The sequence below is a fragment of the Anas platyrhynchos genome, chromosome 3, assembly GCF_047663525.1.
Source record: "Anas platyrhynchos isolate ZD024472 breed Pekin duck chromosome 3, IASCAAS_PekinDuck_T2T, whole genome shotgun sequence".
Classification (NCBI taxonomy): domain Eukaryota; kingdom Metazoa; phylum Chordata; class Aves; order Anseriformes; family Anatidae; genus Anas; species Anas platyrhynchos.
The window spans coordinates 7,325,711-7,350,416 of NC_092589.1; the positions used below are offsets into that span (position 1 = coordinate 7,325,711).

Consider the following 24,706-nt stretch of genomic DNA (forward strand, 5'->3'; position numbering starts at 1 on the left):
GTGCACAAAGAGCACCTCGTTTTATGGCTCCAGCAGAATACTAGGGGATACTAATTTTACAGGTGCATTCTAGCAAACTGCAGTCCCTAATATCAGAATGCCATTAAAAATAATGCACTCCTTATGCCCGGGCAGTTAATTTAATATTAAATCAATAAAACATTTACTAGGGCTGGTCAGGGGCCTGGTTGCTGACAGCAGACTCAGCTCACGGCAACAAATGTCTCCTCACCCTTTGCAGACAGCTGCTGGTTTATTGTAGAAGACGTCTTTGGTCCTGACAAATCGCCTCCCTAAGCCCTAATGAGTGCAGAAATTCAAAACATTTGTGGGACATTTATTAGCAAGAAAATACACCAGCCTTTTGGGAGATTTGGATCGACAGCAACAATCATCCATGGGCCAAGTTCAGTCCAGCTTGCGCAGGGAACACAAAATGACTTTCCTGGCCACAGTGAAAGAGATCGCAGCTCTTCCCAGCTGGTTTCATCCCTGGGTTATGGAGGCTGGGGTGGGAGCTCTTCCCTAAGCTGGATTTTCACTGGTGGTGTCATTTCAGTCTCCACCAGGATCCTGACAAAATCCTGAAACGATGGAGGTCACCGGGATGGGATCCGTCACATCCCATAGTGCTGCTGAGCACAGACAGTCCCCTGGCACAGCCACCTTTCCCCCCCGAAAAGGTCACTTCCAAATTAACTTGAGCACAAAACACAGGATTTTGCCAGCCTGCTTGACAGGCGACGTGCTACAGTGACTTTAAGGGGTACGGCTGGGGAACCAGTTTTCTTCCTTCAGAAAACGTCAACTTTTTATCAAGAATCTGAGAATCCAAATAACATTTTTATAGCAACCGCCTCCTCTCACAGATCAAATACACATGCAAAAAAGAAAAACAAAACAAAACAAAACAAAACAAAAAACACCAAAAAGAAAAAAAAAAAAAAAGGACCAGGTTCTCCAAATCAGCAATCTGGCAATTCTCTGCGAGGAGCTGACGTTTCTGAGTTAAACAGACACTTTCTGCCCAAACTCCATTCTGCACAAAGTCCGATTCCCTAAAAATCCCCGCAGCCATTGCTTCCCAGCATTGTACGCAGAAGGCTGGTCCTTCCCCAAGCCAACAGAGCTCCAGGGACCCATGGCCCAAGGCTCCCCTCCACTTTCGCTGAAGCAAGCCACTCTGGGACACTGATTTCCATGAGAAGCACCACTCTGGGTGCAGCCCACCCAAAAACGCTCCCAGCAGACTCCTTTTCCCTGCCACCTCCGGGAGCAAGGACATGGATACCGGGATGGCCCATGGCAGAGTCTGGTCCTTGCAGGAGGTGTCTGCCTGGAGAACAAGGTGCTTCCCGAGCCTTCCCTAAGCCCTGAGCACCTGGGACAAGTCGGGGCGTGACCAGCTCTGACTTGTCCTGACACCGCTGGCGTTATTTGTGTGATGAGCCCTCTACGCTGTACTTACAGGAACGCTTTAGCTGTGACCCACAAAGCCAAGCCCGGTCAGATTTAATATCGAACTCAATCCCTAGTAGCTTCCCTTAGACATCAGCATTCCAGCACATGTAATATGATGAAAACAAATTTCATGCTATGAAAGCAGAAATATGGGTGAGGTCTGGGAGCATATTTAGGATGTGGTTTTCATAAGCACTCAGCGCTGGCTTAACTGCTCCTATTACAGTCAAGGGTAAGAAAGCCCCACTGACTTCAATGGGAGCGGAATTAAGCCAGCACTGAGTGGTTTTGAAAATCCCACCCTTAGCTTTTATATAACATCGAAAATAAGAATCACATGCAAACCTTCAGAGGGTAATTGGCCCATTAAAACGCATATCGCTATTCCTTTTAGCCACCACGTTCAATGTGAAGATCTGTGGCACTGATAGGCAGGGCCTGAGGGTCCCCGGGGTGCGCCCTCGGGGCGAGGAGTGCGACACCCAGGGGAACGGGGCCAGCTGAAAGCAATGTCCTGACACTGCTCTAGGTAAAAAAGAAAAAAAATAAAGAAAAAAAAAAGATTTTCAGAAAAAAAAACATGCTCGTAGAGTTGTCTGTTTTGAGGTGAAAGAAGAACTTTCCATCGGAGGAATCAATCCTGCCAACAAACAGCCCACCTGTACGCTCTTCATTTACAACGAAAATACCTCTGCTGGTAGAGAACAAACCAACCTCTTCGTTTTCCCCCATCTTTTCAGTGAACTCCACAACAGTTGTACAGGAAAACGCAGAAGAAAGCTTTTTGCAGCAGCGGCTGTGGCCGGGGAGGTGCAGATCTCCAGGCTGGCTGTGGTGGTCCCACCAGGATCAGAGCGCGAGGGGCCGGATTTGCCACATCAACCTGGGGCGCGTTATTCACGGGCTGCCCGTGACCCAGAGGAGGGATGAACCCCACTGTTTTAAGGGCTGTAAAACCCCAAGCTGCTCCCCGCAGCGCAGCTTTGGAGCACGTCCCTGCTTTCTGCAGGAGGTCTCGGCAGCGAGGTGGTGCTGCAGGGGTCGCGCAGAGGCGGCCGCCGTTGCCTGTCCCCGGGCGCGTGGGGCCCCGGCATGCCCTCGGCGCGGCTCTGAGTCAGGAGTGACTCACCGGGAGGACAGACTCGTTCCCAGGCACCCAGGAAGCTCGAACGGAGGAAGACAGCGAGCAGGACACGGATGCATCTTAGTTGTGCAAGAGGAGGGGCTGCTGGGTTTATTTGCTAGCACAAGCCGAGCGAAAACCAGGGGAATGCACTTTTTCATCAGGGCCTTGCCAGCACCAACGGTGACAGGAGGATACGGCCACCATCCTGCTGCTTTCTGACCAAAGGAGCCCCAGCTGCAGCTGACCGTGGGACCTCCGGGCTTGGTTTGAATGGGAAGTGCTGTCAGCTTAATCCCAATGCTGTCAGCAGAGCATTTATCAAGCCGACGTATCAGGCAGGGATAAAACCAACACGCGTTCTTCAGAGCAACGTGGTTAGTCCTCCCATCGCTCCCAAAGCACCACTCATCCCTCTCTGCCCTGCCCTGCTCCTGGGCATGCCGATGGCAAGCACAGATCTAGTCTCTGCTCCTGTCACTGCCGAGGCATTTGGCCTTGTCCTGGTTTCAGTTAGCACAGAATTAATTTTCTTCCAAGCAGTTGACCCGGGAGAAGGCAGAGTGATCCAGGAGGATACAGGGGTGGTGAAGGAGAAAGGGAGAGTAATCAAGTAAGAAAAATTATCTTCCCCTTTTCCCTCCACAGATTGACTCTCTAATGGAGAAAAACAATAGGTATAATTGCTAATAGTTCCCAAGATACTGTTTCCAAAGTACAGAGTCCACGATGTTACTGAGTATGAATACCAAGTTAGAGTCATGACCAGATATCTTATCGTCTCATAAGCCATTGCTATAATACTCAGTACCATAATGATCTGAAACCAGGGCCCAGAGAGGATAAACAACACTACAGAGAGAAAATACGGAAAATAATGTACTATAATACTCAATTTGGAAAACAGGCGCAGCAGAGTTGAGATTAAAGCAATCAGCATCATGACAAGTGACTATTAAGCAGGTCTAATCCTTACACCAATTTTAGTTTAACACACTCTGGTCAGATCTGTCGTTATCTCAACCTTTCGGGCCCCACGTTGGGCGCCAAAAAGGCTGTCGTGGTTTAACCCGGCCGGCAGCTAAACACCACGCAGCCGTTCGCTCACCCTCCCCCCTCCCTCTCTGGGACGGGGGAGAGAAATGGAGAGTGAAGCCCGTGAGTTGAGATAAAGACAGTTTAATAAGACAGGAAAATAATAATAACAAAAATAATAATAACAATAATAATAATAATGATACAATGGTGATAATACGAAAGTAATAGTATGTACAAACAAGTGATGCACAATGCAATTGCTCACCACCCGCTGACCGATGCCCAGCCTAACCCCGAGCAGTCCGGCCCCCTCCCCCCGGCTAGCCACCCCTATATATTGTTTAGCATGACGTCAGATGGTATGGAATACCCCTTTGGCTAGTTTGGGTCACCTGTCCTGGGTCTGTCCCCTCCCAGCTCTTACTGCACCCCCAGCCTGCCCGTTGGCAGGACAGAGCAAAAGGCTGAGATGTCCTTGGCTTAGTATAAGCACTGCTCTGCAACAATTAAAGCATCGGGGTGTTATCAGCACTCTTCTCATCCTAAGCCAAAACACAGCATTCCACCAGCTACTAGGAAGAAAATTAATTCTGTGCTAACTGAAACCAGGACAGGCCTGAAAGAAGTCACCGCCCGTGAGCCATAAGCAGTGCTGGGAGCACGGACAGGAGACCTGGGGGAGAGGTCACCTCCTGGTCTGGGTTCGGGCTCCCAGTTCATCCCTGAAAGCGCTGTGGAGGTTTCTCAGCCTCTTCCTGAAACTTCATCCATGGCGAGGAGAGCAAGGTGCCCGGCAGAGGCCCCCGGCAGCCGTAACCCAAGCAGGCTCCTCATGCGCCACGTGAGAAGTGACCCCCGGAGACTCCGGGCTATTGAGGGAAGGGATGCTTTTATCATACATTTTTGCCATAGCAGACACGTGGGGCTCTTTGCCAAGTTCCTTCATTCTTTCCCCTGCTTTATTTGCACAGATGTTTTTGCCAGGGCTTGTCATCAACTTGGGGAGGGGGCAGTTGAACAAAAAAATAAAAAAAATAATAAAAATGACCGAACAAGTTGAAGAAATTGCAAACAGTAAATCTGGCGCTCGCTAGGCTGAGCCCAATAAGTTGCTGAGGTTGTACTTTTCAGATTCGGTTTTAGGCTCTTGTAAATTTTCAGTTATTTTTAACCCACCTCTCTGAGAGAGCCTAGGAATGAGAAAGTAATCGTTTCATCAACTCAGGCTATATAAATCTCCTTGGGGTTTATTATTTGCTGTTTCATTTTACTGGCACAAGTGCTCCTACGAAAGTACAATAACCTCCTCGTTGATTTACAACTTGGAAGCAGGCACATGCTGAAAAACCCAGCACGTAGCACCTGAGGAAAAGTGCACCGAGTTAATTGAAAAGCTTCAGGAAACTGGAATTCCTTGCAGTGATACTGTCACATGCGTCAGTCACCAGATGTAACTCCAATTTTCTGCTTTCATAATAAGAATTCAATTGATATCCCCAGAAATAAAAATCTGCAGCCAGAATAACAGCACATTTATCATCAGCAAGCCTAAACCTCAGAGCAGAGCTGTGTGCAGCCCTTAGCCTCGGGGCTCTAAGCACTGTGGGTGCCTTTTCTTCGCCTTATGTGAGCGCGTTTTTGTGCAGGTACCTATCCATGCACAGCCAGACACACGGATCTCCCGAGGAAGTCTAAGATTAGAAAGAGGATGTTGTCTCTGGAGCACTACTCCCGTGGCCTGAGTTAACACCACTGCCCTCCTGCCTTTTTTATCCGTTTTGGTCTTCCACTGGCCCCACATCTCCGTCTCTCCCTCTCGCACAGCCTTTCTGCAGCCTCTCCACAGCCGATCCGTGCAGTTGTTTGCTGGGTACCAGGGGGGATTCTCCAAGAGGCCTTCGATTAGAAACAGAGCCGTGCTGCGAGCTGCCTCCTCCTTTACGCACATACCCCCACACCCCGGCAACAGCACCTTTATTGCCGTTTGGACATCTATGGATTGCAATCCTGCCCTGAAGCTGGGGCCGAAATAGAAAAACAGAGCAGTAGGGAACCACCAGGCAACGTTAACACATCCATCCACTTTCTAGAGATGGTACTTACAGACTTGCTCTACAGGGGACCACAGCCACATGCTGCTGAATGGCATTTTTTGGACCTAACTTCAGAGGTTTCCTGGTCAGCTGGTGTCCCACACTACCCTGAGCTGGGCTTTCATTTCATCAGCGCTGGGTTCACCATGCGTTTTGGAACTAACTGCAAAAACCCCGCCCCAAGGTCTAGATCTCCCCTGGAAAGCAACACAGAGCATCCCCGAAAACCAGGCCACTTTGCTTTCTGTACAAAAGAGAGAGGCTCTGCGTCATGCTTTGGTGAGCCCTTATCTCTGTCTACAGGCTCAGTGGTATACGAGGTCCCCAGCAGGGATTTAGCTGTCCTCGTAAAGCTGGCAGGCACTTGTCTAATGTAAACATTCCCATGGAGATTTCACATACATTAGGGTGAAAAAAAAAAACTTTTGCTGTTTTCCAACCGCTTTTAGGCAATGCCTGGCTTTATATACTCGGACTGGATGGAATTGGTTTATGAATCTTCCTTTTAAAAAAGGCAGCTCTGCTTCTGGATGGTGCACAAATGACCACTTCCCCCATGAAATCTGCAATTCCCTTCCAGACAGAAACCCTAAAACACAATGAAATCAGTACCGTCACTAGAATTTAAACTCTTTCATGTATTTTTCATTCAATATTCTTAACACATGTATATTGCACCCACGTGCACGCATATATCTATATACATGTATAACACTTAAAATATATTCCATGGTATTGTCTGCTGTATGGGGGCAAACGCTGAAAATCAGCCACACTCAGGCATTGCAGCTCTCTGCCTGAAGCCAGTTCTGCAGCTCTCGCTCTCCACGCTCCCATCGGCTGGGTGCTGATGCCGCCCTGCAAGCGGCACGGCGCACATCCCTGATTTCTGGTGGTATTTCACAGCCAACAGTCCACTGACAGTCATCAGGGTTTCTCCCAGACCACTGGGCATCCCTACCCTCAAACTAAACATCCTTACTCATTAAGCACCAGTGCCTGGGGCCGCTGCAGGCTCATGCCATGGCTTCACAGAGGACCCTCAAGCAGAGCTTGGGACCAGCAGCAGCACATTTGGGACACCAGCACCTTCTGAAACAGACCAGGTTGTTCTGCAGCTAATGTGCGCCTCCCTGCATTTGCTCTGAGTCTATGCTAAGCTAAGTTAAAAAAAATAATAATTATAGCAATTTAATGATGTCGTCTAACTTTTGTCCTGTGACCATATTTAACAGTCGTGTCTCTGTTAGCAGCACACACATCATGCTCAGAAGCGAAGCAACAAGTGTAACAGGCCAAATTACCTCTCAAATTTATTACAGGTTGATTTCTCCCAGCAAACCCACTCCAGAGCCACTTACGGATAACACCACTAGCATAGGAAGATGGTTTGGAAACCAGCCCTCCCATGGCACTGTCAGAGGAGTACCAAGAGGCTGCAAACCTCCCATCAGCTGCCACGCGAGGGCTGTGACATTCCCTCCTTCAGCTGCTGAAGAACTCAATCTGTGTTGGCAATGCCTTTCAGGTAAGAAAGAAAGTGGACCTCTCTCATCTGAGATCCCCTAATCTTGTTCTTTAATCATTTGTCCAAGTCTCACTGGTGCGTGTTTTTCATGAGGCAAACCAGGTGAGGTTTGGAAGGATGCACCTCGCAGGAACAACCCATCTCCAGGAGCAGAGGACTGAAGAAAGCCCGCAGAGAAGAGTAAGTGAGCTTTGCGAGAAGAGCCGGTCCAATGAGTCAGTCCAAAGTACCCTCATATTAACCTGCCTCTGAAGTTTAGGTAAACTTCCTGATCACTTAGACTTTCAATTTATTTTTAGGGAACTATTTCCAGTAAGTGGTTCAAGATGGATTATAGTTTAACTGGAAGCTTGGGAATAAAAAGATGGTCACAGGAAAGCTGGGTTCAATTCTTGCCTCTGCCACAGACTTCCTGTATAAATCTGGATGCATTGCACTGGGGGGGTATTCACCCATCTAACTCAAACATCTAATTTCAATGCCTATATTAAGAGCTCAGGCTTCCATTATAGCCAGTTGAGTGAGCTGGGCTGGGTGATTCAGAGCACTCTCAGGAGCAGGGCACTTACTGGCTGTATAGGGAAAGTAGGCTCCTAATTTAAGAGCAGACTCCTAAATCCCCTCTGCCCTTCCGACATCCCCGGGGCTCAGTTTCTCACCTGTGAAATGTGTTTTGGATTAGTGACATGAAGGAAGTGGTACCCAAACTGAGCCTGAGCACTGGTCCCCTGGTGTAGCAGCTCAGGAGAGAGGCAGCAGAAGCACCAGGCAAGAGTGAATTTCTAATTCAGAATTTTTCTTTGGCATCTGTGATTTATCTACTTGCTGATTTTTTTTTCTGTTTAATATATATGTATAAAAAGGTTGTTTTAAGTACATTAAGTACTTGTTTTAAGTACATTTTTATGAACCTGATTTTTCTCCCTTTTTTGTCTCTCCTGATTGTTCTCTCTCTGAGTGTGACTGTAAAAGTCCTGGTAACATTTGTGGAAGTGCTTTCACAATTTCTAAGCTTCAAGAACAGGCCTACAAAACTAAGCATCCTTCCATCAGTGCCCTATGAAATGAAAAAAGAAGCTTGTGCATGCTACTGAAACAAATTCTTTCATTTGTTTGTTTGTCCCCAGACATACTCTGTACAGGCTTTTCTGTCCACATTTAATTCTGAATGACTGAGGATGTTGTTCTCTACGTTATAGAATGACAGTATTTGAGAACATTGTTTGAAACGCCTAAAAAGAGAGAGGAACAATGTGCACAGACATCCTATATGTTGCAAGGAATTTTAAAACAGGAGGCTTCACATATATCAGATTTGGCTCTGAACAATAAACATGTTGTGCATTCCTGGGGCTTTTTTTATTTATTTTTTTTTAGGACTGTAAACTTTCCCTTGACAAAACGTCCCACTTGGGACTGATTCTATATCAGTATCTGAAGATTGTGCTACTGAGCAGCTACTCAGAATCCTGGGGTGATAAATTAAAACAGAGGAAACGGATCATTTCTACTATCAGGGTCACTGTTGTCAACTCCTAACAGGGCAATTGACTTGTCAAGTTGTCTCTGAAAGCCCAAGCTCAGATTTCATTGCCTTTCACATTTTTTTCAGAATTGTATACACGGGTCTCTGAGCCTGTCTTTCACCTGGCGCTTTGGGAAATTCCAGGCACCGATCCTGCTCATAAATCGCAGAGGAATAGATGATGAGACTCCCACTGAAGCAACCACGTGGAACTATTAAGTACAAGAAAAGATACGATAGGGATGTGAGTGCAGAGGGGGATTTGCTTGTGTGTCATTATCAGACATGGATGAGATCTTATATGGTGAAAGGTCATTTGGAAAAGCCACGGGATACCTCTAGCATCAAGAAAGAAAGAGGAAGCTCTGACACCCCGAGACTCACTGTATTATTTAGAGTAACAAACAAATCCACCTGTTAGGGAAGCAACAGAATAACTGTAAGCAGAGAAAACCCACTAATAACTCTTCCTGCCTGCATTTCTGTATTTATATGCAATACACACTTTTAGACATATACATAAATACACACAGAGTAGTACGAGACCAAAACGGGAACAGCACCGTGGAAGAGTATTTGCTCAGCAAAAGAGAGCTCCCCTGCTTTAATCAGCTTCCAGGCTAGAAGAAATAGGCAAGGCAGGAAAAGCGACTTGCTTGGATATCACATCACAGGGTAATGCCAGAGAGGAGAGGAGAAGCCATTTCAAGTGCATCCCTGTAATGCTTGGGTCATGCTGTTACCCAAATTAGAGTTTCAGTTTTCCAAAATGCTTTGGAGTAGTGCTGAAACTCAAGTGATCACTTAAGGGAAATGCCACAATTATAAAAAACACGCTTGTTCCAAAACCAAAATTGCTTGGTGGTCAACTAAAAGATTTCTTTTGTTGTTAAAGATGTCTTTTGTTGGTGCTGCTGCAATTAAATTGAAAGGTTTCTGCTATGATGTTGACATCCTTGTTTTTATTACTGATTATTATTATTATTATTTTCTTTCCAGAACCAAGCCACATTCACTTTTCCATAAGAGATCTCAGCTTCAATGAAAAATCATTTCTGGAGGAAAAATCTCCTGTTGGAAAATAGTGACCAACTCTCACAATCATGGCTGAAAATCCAAACACACCCAGACGTGCTGTAAGCCCTTGTTATCTTTGGGGCAGCCTGAGTTTCTGTGGCGTCCCCATGTGACAGCACTTTGAATGGAGAAAGGTGAGGTGAGAGCATGTGTAGGGAGTTTCTCTGCTCGGCCCTGCAAGAATGCCTCCTCCCTCCGCCCCCAAAAAGACCACGTTGCCTCCCAGTTCCCTGCTCTACCACCTCACCCCCAGTTTACCCTCTTGTCATTTCCTCTTGCCCTCTTCCCGCCGTATCACGTTTCCAGTTCAGAATCTGTAGATCCACAATTGTTTAAAAAGCAGCTCAAACTTCCAACTTATAAACATCGCTTCCTCTGTCTCCTGAATTTATTTTAATAGCTGATATTTGAGCCCAGGGGATTGTTTTAACTAACACTGTATAGTCAGAAGGAATCACTTTCCTCCAGGCTACCTCTAGGTCAATAGCATAAGGCAAGACCCCCTCACATTTCATTACCCAGGGATCAGATCCCCTTTCCCAATCCATCACTCTGAAGCTCGTTCCTCCTGTTCCTCTCAGATTTGCCCGAATGATTCATGCGGTGCCAAATCAACAGTATATTTGCTTTTTTCTCAGTTCATTGTTTTTATTTGCTTACATGTTCCCTGTCGTAGTTCAACTCATAAATCAACGCTGGTTTATTTTCTACAAACCCGTTGAAAGTTTGAGCCAGTTTCCACTGTTATGAAAGACTCCCAATACTACACGTCCTTTAACAGGTGGAAAATGTCTTAAGAGGCTGTTTGGATGGGAACGATTTTCTAACTTAAGGACAAAGTAGTATTTATTTATGACTTAATCTAATTCCAAAACAAAGTAACAGTTCCCTGCACCGAATTATCTCCTTATGATGCTATCCCACTAACATATGGTTTTATTATTTAAATAAAAAATGTAATATTGAAACCATTTCTAGCTATTAAACTTGTGTAACTGATTACAGTGAAACAATGTTCCTGAGATACTTTAACAGACCATTTTCCCTTAAGAAGACCGCTAAATGCCTGTCCTAGCTAAATTTGGAATTGTAAAAGCAGGCAAAGAAACAAGAACCAAGCAATCACCCCAAACCCTTTCCTGAACCTTTACTTTCTGCTTCAGAAGGAAGAGCTGTTGTTTCACTGGCTTATCAGAGGAACAAAACCAGCCCTTTTCTGGTGACCTAGATTTGGGAAGATGACCCTGCGAAGAGGAACCCCCAGGCCTGAGTTTGGTGTGCGTTGCCTTGGTCAGAGCTTGGCTCTGCAGGGCCAGCCCAGACAGCTCCTGCCAGGGCCCAGGCTCAGCCCTGCCACCCGGCCAGGCACCACCACACAGCAGAGAGGTGCAGGCTGCTGTGCTTATAGCCCACTTCCCTTCTGCTTGGTACAGCATCTGCCAGGGGGCAAACCGCTGCCCTGAGCGACAGTCCCCTCCATCCTGGTGAGCGGACAGGGTGGCTCTCCCCTTCTCCTCCCAGCTCCACGCCGCAGTGGGATGCAGTCCCCGAGACCATCTGGTGCCTCTTCCTCTCTCTGGCTGACTTAGCTCTCAGCTGTCAGCCAAGTGGAGTGCTTCAAGCCTGTGTGCTTCTCTAATGTTTCTTCCTTGCATGAATGACATTAGCCACTGGGAAAATATCTGCTTCTTGGTTAGGACACTGGGGATGCTCACTGGCAGCTCGGATGACAACCATGTGTTGCGAGTCAACAGCTTCAGCGAGTGCACAGCAGGGAAGGAACTGAGGTTGAGCCATGATGGTTCCCTCTTGCAACTGCAGCTCCTTGGCCTTGGGAGAAAGGACCTACACCTCGTCCTACCTGGCATCAGGAACGGATCCTGAAGCACTGTTCCTGCAAGGACTGCAGGCTTCAAATGGAGAAGACCTACCCCCTGTAGGTGGGGACAAAGTTTGGCCCTGCTGCCAGACCACACTCAAGACAAACCAAAGTGAATAAATAAATAAAAACAAAGTCCAGAAGTCAGAAGCTTCTGAAATTGCCAGCCTTGAGGTAACGCTGCTCTTCTGAACCGAAACAAATGATGTTGCAAGCAGACTTTAAACATGCCGAGAATCAGTTCTTGCTGAATGTATCACGTTTAATGCATTGAAAATAGTTCCTATTGTGCGTTCTGATAAAAACCTTGGCAATTTTGTGTGCTGTGAAAGTTTAAAAGAATAATTTAGAATAACTGAAAGATTTCATTTCTGTAATGTGTCATTAGGATTTCGACACACAACCATTTTCCAATATTTTTACTACAATGAGAGTATGTTTCTATACAGCATGATGTTTTAGATGGTAAAATCATAACTTTTACCTGAAAAATGCCAAATTTTTTTGTTTTAACAATTTTGAGACATTCTACCTTGCCTTTTCTTCAAATGAAAAATTGTCTGAAACTGACCCTTTCTTGTAAGGCATTTCAGATTTGACACATCAGCATTTTCCAACCACAACACATTTACTTTGAAAAAAACTCAACCAACTTGGACAGTCGCAATGAACTTGTGCTCTTTGCCTGTTCACTTCCAGCTCTGAGATCACCAGGGACCGATCCAATATTAGGTTTCCATACGCCAAGAATCGCTTTGTCCTGCACACAAGCTGCCGTCTTGGAGGGAACCCAATTCCAGCCTTCAGCTTGGTGGAATTAGCAACCTAGCCCTGTCCTTCAGAAGCCTTAACAAAAATCCCTCAATTAATCTGCTGTGAAGCCATTAGAAATAGTGTCTTCTGCCTAGCCACTGCTAACATTTTTGATTGAAGTCAGCTCTCAGCTCAGCCCAGGTACTTGCAAAGCCGCAAGTGCAGCCGTACCATTTGATAAACAGGACAATAAACACAATGGGCAATTAAGAAAGCAGATTAAAAGCCGTCATCTAATTCCTTTCAAGAAAAATCACGGCACTTTTCATGTAAGTTTTGGCAGGCTCAGCTCCTCCTTTCGTGAGTGCCACATGCTAATGCTGGCAGCTGGGTGGGAAGCGGCGGGTAGAAGCGAGAGCAGCCCCGTTCAGGTGAGGGCAGTGGGAGCAAAGGGCCAGTGGCCCCGGGTTCACTGCCTCGGGCTGCTGGATCCACGTCTCCTGAAGCAAGGCCGAGGAGGCTGACACGCCACAGCCAAACACAGCCTTCTGACAATTACAACTCCTAATGCAATTCCATAGGCCAGAATTAACAGGTTGTCCAACTGGATGTTTCCTAACATCTTCAAATGTGTTATTTACTTCTGCTTTCTGTTTGCCAGAGAATGAAGCTAACTCTCCCCACAAACCCTAATTGGACTCGTTAGAACGGCTGGAAAAAATAATCACATTTTCAGGCACACAAGCCTTTTCTGTGTAGTTCTGCGTGCCCAAAAGTTGTTCCAGCTGCCCGAGCTGCCCTAGCAAACAAGATTACCTTTACCTGCGAGCCTTGTCTGCCTTATGTCCGTAGACAGCCCAGGCTAAAAGAGCAGCACTGCTTTAACTGTGTGCTTAGACATTCCTGGCACAGCGAGACTTTAAGCTCAGTTTTTACCTGTGGAAGTAACAGCATACTGGAGGCAATTAAAAACACACGGAAAAGGGCACTTTCGTCCTATTTGTCCCTTTCAGAACCTCCCCCACTGCAACTAAAATTACATAAATCCAATTAGGAGGGGAACTCGAAAGGTTTGGATTTTTATACACTCCTCTAAAAGGCTGGAGTACTCGCTGCAGCCCAAGAGACACACAGCGGGACGCCGCTGGTGGACACGGACCCGGGACGGAGAATTCCTGCTTGCTGCTATGAAAACGAGAGGTTTGTTGCAATGCACGCAGACCCATTACTACTAATTTCCTCCAGCTTCTGAGCAATTTTTGAATTGTTCGTCAATTTTTTCAAAGTGATTTACGGGTTAGAGCAAGAGAAAGAAGCAGGGGTTTTGTAAATAGTCCCTCCCTTTCATTCAATTTCAGCGCATTAATTGCTCATTGTCTGTAATTGGAAACATAAAGTGCATTCCTACTCAGATCGCATGCAGACAGCTGCCCTGATGTGACTCTTAATGTACAATAAACTTCCAGTGTGGTACCACGGACTTGCTTGTTTTAATAAAGCTCACGTACGGGGACTTTGAAATACACATGGGTACATCCAATATGCACTTTTTGATGAAGAAAGATCATTTAAGCTTCCACTTTGAGAACGTCCTTCCTCTCCGGAGGTGAGCGTTTTAAGGAAATTACTTGAATTCATGTAAGCATCCCCAAGATCTCACCCTTCCAGTTTAAAGTCGAAATTTGGGGTAGTTTTTGGCATTTCTGCATCAAGGCAGGCCCCAGAACTCCCTTAGAAAGGAAAGAATGAAAGAAAAATAAAGAAACGTAAATGGCTGTTGCTTAAATACCAAGAGTTTTCCATTTAACCAGGCTTATCTTTATTTCTAAGCCCGTTTAAGTGCAAAGAGGCCTAATGCAACCACATGATTTTATTGGCTTGACAGCCAATTTCCCAGGCTATAACTTGCCTTTAGGAAATGTGGCTAAGAAAGCCAGGAATAGGCCATTAACTTCCCCATTGCTGTGAGCAAGCAGAGAAAGGATGGTTCCCACAGACAGAGGGAACAGGAACGATTCCCTGCTCCGTACCCGGGTTCAGTTTTAAAGAGCCTCGCATTTGACTAAGAATCTTGCTTTTGGTTTTACAGTGGGAACTACTTATAAAGACCACAGCTAAACGAAACTTTTCCAGTAGTTTCAGAGAAAGTCAAATGAAAACAAGTTATTTTGAGTCAACCTTTTCTGGAGAGAAGTAAGTAAAGAGAATTCTTCAGAAAGAATATTAGGGATCAGAAACCAAATCCCTGGAAGGACTATGGACATGTTTGGGAAGCCTCTTCATGCCAGGAGAGACATCTGAGGGCCCGCAATTCCCTTTGTTTGCCACACAAGTTAAGCAGGGGATTTTGCCTGAAGCAGCCCAGGAAAAGCCCAACTCATTTCTCCTGCTAGCAGATCCATGGGATTGCAAACCTCCGGCAGCTGGAGTGGGAAGCCTTGTCCCAAGCAGCGTGGCTATGTGCACAATGACCGTCTGCCTGCAGTGCAGCTCCCTCCTTCAGAGAGGCACGGCTCTCTGCCCTGCTCCCCAGAGGGGCTGGCACGCTGAAACTTGCTGATAGCGGCTTAAATTTCACTGCTGTCAACCAGCCACAGAGAAGGAAGAAGTGCTCGGATGGGCGCAGAGAAGCCAGAGAAGATGCTGAAGCCCTGAGTCCGGACCGTGCACGGTGGCCTGCCAGATGCAGCACGCCAAGAAGCCGAGGCAACGCGAAACAGTTCAGATTTCCAGGGAGAACTGTGTTTATTTTAAAGCTCACAGCAGCCCCTTAAATGAAGAAATAAAGTCCTTCATCTCCAAATGCGTACAGACCTTAGCCTGAAAGAAAATGGTTTTGGGGACCTATTATTAAAATAGAGACCACATAGTAAAGGCTGAAACAAAGATGTTTTTGCTGTCCGTGCTGAATTCATTACCTGTATTTCTGTCACTTGTAGGACATGGACCTGGCTAGGTGCTGTACGGATGAGCAGCAGAAAGTAGCCCCCTCTGGACTGCTCAATCCCCGCAAGGAATACAGAAATACATGCACTAAATGCCCACTTAGCAGCCCCCCCACTTTTTTTAAAACCAAAAATATTAGCTTATATTAGCTTATGCAAGTACCCTGTCCTGGTTATTGTAGACTTAAGACTTTTTTTCGTTTCCAGTTGCTGAATAGTAAACAAAAACTGGCATGCTGCGAGAAAAACGATTGCCTCAATAGAAAAGTGCCCATTTATGTCATCCCACAATTATTTCAAGCACTATAGTTGAGGTTAGTCCCTCCAAGGCATGTACAAATTGCAAATACACACAAATAATAATGCTCGTACTTTTGGAAAATGTGAAACCCTTTGTTTTGGAAAGGTTGTTCCTATTATTTGTGGCTTGCAACTGTCATCATTATTCAAGCCTTGTCTTCTTTCATGATTGTTCTGCAGCTACTGGGTGCTTGAGAACTTCCCCAAAATTAATATACTTCAAAGAACCAGACATTTTGTATATAGCTTAATTACAGCCTATATAATTAAGTTTTAAAATGATAAAAACTCTTTTGTGCCATAAGTGTAGTCAGGCTTCGGCTCACAGACAAGCTACTACATATCATCCGACGGAAAGAAGGGCCAAGAAATTCCATTTCATTAATTGTTTCCTCCAAATCTCAAATGTAATTACATATTTTCCAGGGACCTTTGACATTTTCACACTGTGGCTTGGAATTTGATCATACCCTGAAATAAACTGCCCAGCTGGTCAGAAACTTAGGAAAAAAGATGGCTAGTGAGGTAGACTTGGCCTTTCTCAGACTCTGGAGAAAGAGGAGGGAGCTGCACGGGTCTGGGTCAGCTTTGGTTAGCAGAGCCTTGAGAGGAACCAGAAAGAGACAAGGAGATGAACTCTCAACTAACTGCCCTTACAGCAATCAGAAAAGGCACTGGAAGAAAGAAATGACTTTTTTTTTTTTTTTTTTTTTTTTTTTTTTTTTTACAGCAGCCATGGCTGATGGATGTAGAAACTGAAGAGATTTCTGAATCTCATTCATATTTAATCTCCCTGGGTTTTGTGCTAATTTTCCAGACTCTTCTTCTGAGCCCAAAGCCCAGGCAGGGTGAACAGACAGATGTGACCCGTGCAGATGCAACACTCCAGCACTTCCCAGCCCCTGGAAACATCCCCTAAGGTGGGCACTGCCAGGAGCTGGCACCAGGGGCTCGATGCCGTCAGCCTCACCCTGGGTGGGCATGTCCTTGCTCTGTCAGAAGCCACACTGATTTTATTAACGAGCAACTCTTTACTAATGAGTAAAGCATGAATGAACTCACCGCTGGAGAACTCGGTGATTCACATCGGTGGGCCCAGCCCACCACTGGTGTCACTCAGGTGACTGCGGTGTGCACACAGACATGAGGTACAGGTAAAGGTACATTAGCAAACAAATGGTCGATTTACTGACTTGCAAACAGCACGTTAGACCTCAGTACAATCAACCCGATGCTTGTGCAGATGCTAAATTCACATGAAAATATGACTTTTAATGCTGCACCATGTGGTGGGGTTTATTTCTGCCTCAGAACGCTTCTCATGTACTGCTCGGGATGACCCGACTCCCAGACAAAACATCTTTCTTCGAAATTTTGCTCTGTTTTCCTTTACCTCTGTGAACGGGAGAACAGCACCTTATTAGAGACAAAATTGATGAGTCTCTATGAATCATTGCTTGGAGTTTGGAAAGGAAAAAAGAAATTTGGCAGGCCTATAGTCGGTAATATGTGCTTCTAAAACCTACTCTTTGAAAGGGCCAAGTTATTACATTGTGAAAAGTAGTTACTCAGCACGTGCTGTAACTTTTCATAGGGATTTTTAGGCCAAATTTAAAGAGTGCTAATGATTTTGAATGCCAAACTTGAGACCCTACAGCAGGATGAGGTTTTAACAAGATTTGAACAACTGCCCTCCCTCCCCCCGGGTTATGCCTCCTTCAGAGATCTGGGTATCTGGTGCCTGGGAATTACAGCGCTTCGCATCTGCACTCATGGAAAGCCTTGGCCTTCGCATCCTTTCCAGTGCATCGAGAGTGAGCTCCCACCAAAGGCAGTGGGAGAGCTGCTGGCACTCGCCAACCGATGCTGGCATGCCGGGATCGTCATTCATTATTAACAAGAGGGAAAAACCACAACTGCCAGCGCCTCTTTGGCAACCTGAGCGCGTGCAGGGATGGGGCACACCGCTGCCCTGCACACAGCCTGCTTCAGCTGCTGGGGGCGAGCTGGCCATGGCCACTGGGAGCTCTTTTATTCTGCCTCTCAGTTACCTCAGCCAAGTCGGCTATCACCAAGGGGAAGCCTGCCGAGAGGTTCTCCGACAACAGCTTGTGGCGGATGCTTTAGAAGATGGCATAACCCGAGGGGGGTGTGCGGTAAGGGCCAGCACCTCCTCTTTTATTCCTCTTATTCATTTATGACTTTAATAAATAATTAAAGATACTTGTGAAGGCAGACTAGAGATAACGTAATTAATATTAGAGCATAATTCCTCGAGCTTGCCAAATAGCATAAACAGGTGCTACTGCAGCGAGGGCACGGAAGCTGAACGTGGTTCCTGCAATTCCAGCACTCGGGCTCGCTGCAAGCTGGTGGTAAAGCAGGCAGGCCACGAGGACAGACCTCGGGGAGGACAGACCTCAGCCCCCGAGTCACCTCCAGGTCCCCCACCAGCCATCTGGCTCCCCAGCGGTGCAGCCCCAGTGCAATTTGAGCCCATCTTTAACGTTTCCCAAAGAAAGGGGAGACGAAAACAAAAGGATCATTTACTTCCTCTAATTGAGAAACAAGATAGGAAGGCAGATAAGCCAAGGAAAATTGGCACGACTCCACGGACTTCAGCCGATGCTAGAGAGCAGGGTGATGAGCGCGGCAGAAAGGACAGGAGCATGTTGCTGCTGCTGCCCGCTGCACCCCGTCCTCGGGTACAAAAACGCTTTACAAGGAGGGCAGCATCACAGCAATGAAGTTGCTTCGATTTACCCAGAAGGAGCTAAGCCAACCTCCTTTTCCTTGTCATTCACAATGTGACTTTTTTTCCTTGCTAAGACGAAAATAATGTAGTGCTAGCTGTTGCCAAATAGCCACTTTTGAAACTTGGGCCCAGTCATTTTTAGCTACGCAAACTTGGCACGAACCAAGTGTTGCCTATGGATGGAGTTTACAGTGTGGGAAGCTTGCCAGAATCCTATTGCAGCCTACTTTGAGGTCTGGTGCTTCACCTTCTCACCCTACAACAAAGATTAAATGGTGTTCTAGCAAGGAAAAAACAGAAAACACCTGATGCTATTTTTTTCTCTTCCCTCTTTTGGATTCTAGGAATTAAGAGTACACAGGAGATGAACTCTGATAATGCCATGAGCAAAAACATGGCTTCGCCTGAAGCCAGCAGTACTTCCCCGGGCTGTGATTATTTATGTACAACACACACAGAAACGCACACGCACACACGGGTGTCTTTACAGGAGCCTGGTAGGAGAGCTCTCCTCTCACCAGTTTCTTAAGGGCACAAATCAAAAAAAAAAAAAAAAAGCTGTTAAAAAAAAAAAGACAAACAAATGTTGTGAAACAATCCGAAGTTACAGGATCCGTACTTTTTAAGGATACTCTAACCTGGGTTAGCAGTGGCTGCTGAACAGTGACTCAAAGGAAAGACAGAAATACGCAGCAGAGCTTGCACGTCCTCTGATCGGGGCAGAATGGGGTTTCCCCCCTCAAAAATTACCCCCCAAGGAGCAGGCAACGAACAGCAGAGTTAAAGGAGTTGGAGAAGCTGCAGCTGCTCCTCCGGGCACTGCATGCCCTGCTTGGGATCCTCCTACTGGTGAGGGACACAGAAGGGGAAGCCTCAGCACCACCTGCCCTGCTCCCTTCTTGCCTACAGCATCAGCAAGAGGTCATCGGTGCATTCATGGCTTTCCTCTCGGCACAGGGGAAACGGAAAGGGATGAAAACCCACAACGTGTCCCCAGAGAGGAGAGTTACCTCCCTGCTTGAGCCTACTTTGCATTTCTTATGTCTGCCACAGGACACAGCAACAGAGCAGGATGGGGATGTTCCCCTGGACCAGCTCTCCTTCGCCTCTCCGAAAGAATAGCTAAAACGAGAGGGGAGGGTGTGGGTGGGAGGGAACCATGGAAAGATTGATGTAAATTCATTTTTTAAAGCCAAACAGATGAAAATAATTTTCACAGCCCCACAGCTGTTCTATGTATTTTTTTTGGACCGGGCCCGAGCACAATGCGGTGCAGATAATAGCCCTAACTCGGGGTAGATAAGCCCCGCGTAATCAAACCAGCAGCACAGCCCCAGCGTCTCCCCATCCTGGCAGCCGGTGAGCTCCGTGACAGATGAGCATCTTCTCTCCCCCCTTTCGGGGTCCTTGTCCCCCCTCCAACGCGGTCTGTCTGGGTGAGGTGCAGTCTCTGGTGGGCTGCGGAGCCCCACGTGAACCCAGTGCTGCCCCGGGCTTTCCCTGCTCCCTGCCCACACCTTTGGGCATGAAACAGAGCAGCCAAAAAAATGAGAGAGGGAGCAGGACAGAAGTCCTGAAGCCGTGTTCCCTGAGGAGACGCTGCCAAGCCTCGGACCACAGCAATGACAGACGGACTTACAGTCGCGTTTATCCTCGGTTATTTTCCTATAAACCAATCCTGCCAGCAGCCGGCCAGTGCTTTCTGCAGCTCTTGCGGTGCTTTGTGGAGCAAGATCTTAGACTGGCTTTCAAAAGCTACAAAAATCTCTCTGTTTGGGAGCCAGGCAACACATGTCCAGGAACTCACTGTCGTGCTCCATGTCCCAGCGCCTGGTAGGAGGCAGAGCTGCCTTTTCTGCAGGAGTGCCCCGGCGCCCCACGGGCATCCCCTGGATGGGGACGGAGCCTGCTGCGAAGCGACGGGGTTGTTTTGTGTCAGTCCTGAGCGATTTTCCTCCTGAAGTCAGCCTGAGCCCGACCCTCGTCCTCACTGGGCTCTGGGACAGCCTCCGAAAGGCCTGGTGGGGAATATGAAATGCTGGGATGCTTTCAGGAGTCCAAGCTGGCACCTCCTCCTGCCTAGAGGTTCCTAAATGGCTTTGAAAAGCTTGCTCTAAATGTTTTCTCTGGGACTGTTTCATTAAAAGGGAAGTGTTTAAAACAGCTTTTATAAAAATTGCTGAGGCTCTGAAAGCAATACCTCGGGCAGATGCAAGTGGGGTGTACAAAAAGCAACCGCTAAAGGCAACACCGAGTGGAACAGCTCGTGTGCTTCAGAGCAGGCTGAGGGCACCGGGGCTCGGCAACTTCCATTCCTGAGCGCATTTAGCCCAGACCCCCACCTGAGGCCCTTCGGATGAGGAACAAGAGGTCTGGGGGTGCTCCCCTGCGCGCAGCCCCCCCAGCACAGGGCTATCGCTGCGTGGTTTTTATGCACAGCGGCACAATATAAAATCCATTTAGAAACTGGGCTCGCTCGCTGCTATTAAAGAATCCATCAGTGAATTTCATTTTTTATTGGTTCAGTTACAAAACTCGCAGCGGTGTGTTGTGTTTGTTTTTCCAGAGCACCAATAAAAAATCTTTTTGATTAAAAAAATTGAGAGAGGGAGAGAGAAAGAAAGAAAAAAGAAAGGAATGAAAAGCTGACCTGGCGTAACCCATGCGAGCGCTGAGCCTCAGCGGTGTTATATAAAAAGCGCCAAGAGGCAGCAAATCCAATTGCTGAGCAACTGCTCGACTGCGGCTACAACCAGCAACGATCAAAACCCGTTTATGACAGCATTTTTGTTTCATAAAAATAAGCACAATCAAGCTCTGCTATATTAAACCAGGTGTTGTTGGAGACCAAATACTGAAGGAGAAGCATGGCTGATGTAGAGCCCCGGGAGGAAAGCTCAAAGCTCTCTCTGCTTTTCCATGGTGCCAATCCTGACATACACAGCCAGCACAGCTGGCTGCAGGTATTCGGGATGCTCCACTGCCATACTGCTCCACAGCTGTCAAACAATCTACGCTAGACATTTTTCCTTCTTATTTCTGGGCACGCAAACATCTCAAAACCTGCTGCCTTTGCGTGATCTGCAACCCCACCTGGCCTATATCCAGTCCTGCTTGTTAACGCTCATCTGCAACCGGGATGGAAAGTGTGAGCAAGGTGAAAATTACAGTTAGATACCCCAAAGATAGACAAATATCCCAGAGATGGTAGCCATACTACATCAGGTGCTACACAGAAAAATTGTGGATATGCCCTAAGTCAGGGCCACTTACTCCTGCAGGACCAAGCACAGCAAAATGCACTGCACTTGGCATCCAGTTTTCCAAAACGATGTCTATGAAGAGCAAATCTAAGCAACTAAATTTCCATTTATATGGATTGGTTGAAATTCTATGCAACTGGAAATACATTGTAACTGCATTATTAGGATGGACCTGTAATAGGAAATCAAGTTTCTTCTTTCCTTTAGAGGGAAAGTAAAACTAAATGCATATAGTTCATATTATAGGGAATTCTACTTAGCAGAACAGAGCTGGTTGGTTTTTTAAAAAGAAAAATAGGTGAATTCTGCCCTTTTTATCAATTATTTCTCAGAATACAATTTGATGTAACTACTTAGAGAGAACAAGCTATTATAGAAAAAGAAAACAATTGCTTTAAAAATACATAATTTTCCCCATCTCAATTATGAAAACAAATTTTCAAAGTATCAACTAAATCTATACAGCTCAGTTATTAGATGAAAAAATGCAAGTGGGATAAACACCAGCATTCAGAGCATTTCATTTCTGTTCCTTCGTTTTTTCTTTTGTTAACCATAGAAAAAGAAAATAAATCCTATTTTAATCGCAAATGCTTGTCAGATATTTCATCTGTTATAGCTTGTGGGATGTTAACGTGCTGCTTGCTTTGGCTGCTCATTACTAGGTGCTGATTCTTGGCCAGCCACCAGAGAACCAGGAACAAGTCCCAAGAGAGCATCGGTGCTGGTGCGAAGGCACGGGTTTTGGCGTGAATTCCCAGACATCTTAAACCAGAGACATGGTCAAGAAATGGGGAACGAATGTGGCCGGCTCGAACGGCTGTCCAGAACAGGAACGAGTATTTGCAAACACTCTGTCATCTTTGGCTATCTTTAGAGATGGTCTTTAGAGGACCACGAATCCTGCTGAAAAATCAGACAGCTTATGTGTCGCTGAGCCTCTTGGATGCTTTCAGAAATCCCTGCTCTGGAGCTTGTCTAGCTTGGAAAAGAAACGGAGGGCAGCTCGGATGGAATATACACTTATCAATGTCTGCGTGGGTGGATGCTGATAGCGCCTTTTATCAGGTTCAGCTTAATCCCCTTGGGAAACAAGCCATTAAATAATCCCTCGGAGGCAGCGGAGCGCAGGAGCAGCACTCGGGGCAGCGCTGAGCTTCGCAGCCTCGCTGCCCGCCTCTGCAAGCGCCTGGCCTTCAGATAAGGAGGTGTCAACCGAGTGGGAAGCTGGTCGCAGGCAAAATCTCCTAACTCTTGGGAAAAGCCACACAGCTACACAAGAGCAGCAGCCCGTGTTGTCGTTCTGCCTGCTTGAGGGTGGGAAACGAGCAGCCCAAGCCAATAACATGGTGCAGGAAACCTCTGGGGATTAAAACATGATACGCCGTGTTTCCACGGGGATTTAGATAGGGCAGCCAGAAGAAGGAATGTTTCCCTCACGGCCTCCAGATTACCTTGGTGCTTTTGTTGCTGCCTTCTTTCACCGTGAGCTTGCATTTGGAGGGAAGTCATTTGCCACTGGGATGTGTGTACAGAAAGCAGCAAACTCCAAGTACTGTTTTTGTAGGGGCTTTTTCTTTCCACCCCATCAACAGAACAGATCTTACATGGACACAAGAAAACTATTATGCCAAGCCTGTTCCCAGGACAGGAAAAGTCCTCTCCCATCCTCATTAACATTGTAAAAAGTATTTCAGGCTTGCAAGTGCTATAGGAAGGGTTTGACAGACATGACTCTTGACCCAAAATATTAGCAAGGACCGGAAAACAACCGGTTGAAGCTTTCTGAATACGACCGTCAGCGTGACTGCCAAAGAAAGCATCAGCACCCGTTACTGCATGAACCAACATGCGATTTGCAGAAACATTTACATGGCTTAAAAAGGCTAAATCCTGCTTCCAGAGGGGCTTACTCACCACAGAGTGATTCAGGCATCTCAGTACGTTGGAGGGTCTGGTCACTGCAAGCGCAGCTTTCAGTGGAAATGAGCAGTTGATTAGAAATTTTGCAGCGGGAGATTCCTACTAAAGAGGCTGCTGGGGACACCCAAAGCTGCTGCGAAATACCTTCCCTCCCTCCAGCACAACCTCTACGCCTCCACGCAGGCCCCCTGGGCAAAGAGCTAGAAGAGAGCATCCTGCATCTGGTAACAACAGCTGAGGGGGGACACGCGGACATCCCCAGCTGGCAGCAGCACCTGGGACCCTGCTGATGGGACAGAGCTATCCTTTTAGGAAGTAGGTAGCTTCCTACTTGCATGTGAAGCGGTTAAAACATAAACTTCTTGCCCATAAAAACACAAAAGATCTTCTAAGACTGGGCTTGCATGCAAAACTCTCAAAAAAATAGGACACTTACATAATACGCGAACAGCATTAACTCAGCACAGAAGAGAAAATGAGAAGTTTCAGTCCACGCTGCTCAGATAGGATTTCAGGTTCTTTGCATTTTGTTAGAGCCACACCACGGCGATGTACCGCGTTAGCCCTAGCCTAGGAGGCTTTCTCTTGCAGGGAACCCACACTTTGTTTGAAGGCATCGTTCTGCTTTTTGCCATCACAACTGTGAGAAACTAACCACCAAAACCATCTGCTGTGAACGTCAAAAGCTGCTATGCCAACATTTTATCAAAGATGCAACAGGACTTGCACCCTGGCAGAGATCACAATAAACATCAATCACAGTAAAAAGTAACAGACACTCAACATAAATTCATGCCCTTTTCCATACAGGACCTGGCAGATTATTAGTTTGGCGAAAAAAAAAAAAAAAGAAAAAAAGAAAAAAAAAAAAGTAAAAAGTAATGAACTGAAAAGTTTAACCCAAGGATTCTGAAGTTCAAAACCGCTCTGAAAGTGAAAGCTGTGAATTAAGTCAATAATGATCACAAATCAAGCTTCATGCTAAGTAGTTTGTCATTCAAAAGCCTTAAATCAGCAACTGGAGTGGCATTACTTGAATTTAA

General features: G+C 46.5%; 1 long non-coding RNA gene across 13 annotated transcripts in view; it reads right to left on the reverse strand.

The window, feature by feature from the left end:
• LOC110352193 (uncharacterized) overlaps window positions 1-24,706 on the reverse strand; it is a 362,843-nt gene that overhangs the window by 66,246 nt on the left and 271,891 nt on the right. The gene's annotated exons all lie outside the window — the stretch shown is intronic.